Raw genomic sequence first — 1,662 nt, 5'->3', positions numbered from 1 at the left:
GTTTTAAGTCATTGTTAGCCCTAAACAATTAAGCAGAAAGGTTTGGATTCCAACCAACTTTGCCACTGAATGCTGTGCAACTCACTTTGAAACACGGAACTTTAATAAATGTTGGTAAATGTCATTCAAATGAATAAAAGTCACTGATGTGATAAAAAGATGATGGATACCTAGGTTTGATCATCATTTTTACCCTCATTCTTTCAGTTTCAATCAATTTTAGTAAAAAAATTTACAGGTAAAAAGTGAAAATATAGTACAATAAATTACAATAATATTTACATTCTCATTATATGAAAATACCTTCTTATATCATCATATCACCTGATGCTTAGTCAAATTATTCTAATAATGCTAGGAGAAAAGTTTAAGACTTCATCTAAATACAAATCATATTAGGTAACCAAATATTCGCTCAGTTTAATTTAATGCTCTTCATCTGCACTGTTCTGTAAATAGTAAGTAATAAAGACACATCATTAATAGGGCAGTTACTACTGTGAGCCCTAGAAAGTCATTTCTACCAACTCTTACAAGCAACCTATTTCTACTATAAATGAGAACGCTGGTGTATGTTAGTTACATGACTGAAAATTGAGCCTGGATATATGAAAACTGTATTCTTCTTTCAATTTTGCTGTGAACCTTAAACTGTTCTTTAGAAATAGTCTTAATTGAAATATGGATGCTGGATTGTTAAGGAACCAATACCTAACTATTGCAGTTAAGCTTTAATTTTAATTTGGTCACTCAAGTCAATGGCCAAAAGTACAAAATTGTCTTTTCAAACCATTGAAATTGAAAGATTGTCTAACCTCTTCCTGATATAGTGACATTTTCATCACCACATGGTGCTGGTTGCCTTCCTGACCAAAGCACAACAGTTTCAATTACCTATTCTCTACATGGTTTGTGAAGTTGGATGATCTGTATCTGTGCCATTTCTTTTATTTTTGGAAAACACAATCCCATTTCTGATTGAGTCTGATGATCAGATAAGAGCCTCCTAAAGGATGGAATTCACACAGTTAGGTAGAAATATTTCAGATGAATTAATTCTATACTGTCTCAAATTTCAATTGGCCCAATATGTATGTCACTGATACCAATTCTGGGAGGTGGATTCATCATATCCTTATATTTTATTTACCCTTCCTGAGAAAGGCAGAAAGTGAGAAATGTCAGAACAAGTGGACTAAATTGGCTTTATCATTGAGTAAATGGTGTTTTATTTTTATTTGCCATAAAATTGGTCTAATATATTTATTTTCCCTAAAATGGAAGCCATAAAAATATGCTTACTATTTTCAGAACAACAATGTGGATGAAACTATTTATTGTAACAACATTGGGGAGGTAAAAAGTAGATATAATTCAAAACTCTTCAAATACTTCAGTAAGTACAGTTAAGACAGAGAGAATTTTCTAAGTTATTCTCTCTAATACATAGAATATGAAAGAGTTGTTCTATGTCAAAGGCAGTTGTTATGTTTTTGCAATGGCAAATCCAATAAACAAATGTCTTCAGATAGGGATGAACAATTTTAAGGTTATTGTTTATAGACACCTGGTTTCAATGAATGAAACAGTAATAATTTTTAGGAAGAAAGTCAAATCAAAGTTAACAAACTAGTGGAAAGAAAAATAAATAGGTAACACTGT

This window comes from Pteronotus mesoamericanus, unplaced genomic scaffold, assembly GCF_021234165.1.
Source record: "Pteronotus mesoamericanus isolate MK-2021 breed Mesoamerican mustached bat unplaced genomic scaffold, CSHL_Meso_final scaffold_651, whole genome shotgun sequence".
Taxonomy (NCBI): domain Eukaryota; kingdom Metazoa; phylum Chordata; class Mammalia; order Chiroptera; family Mormoopidae; genus Pteronotus; species Pteronotus mesoamericanus.
The sequence above is the reverse complement of the archived record's forward strand: the minus strand, read 5'-3'. Positions refer to the sequence as shown.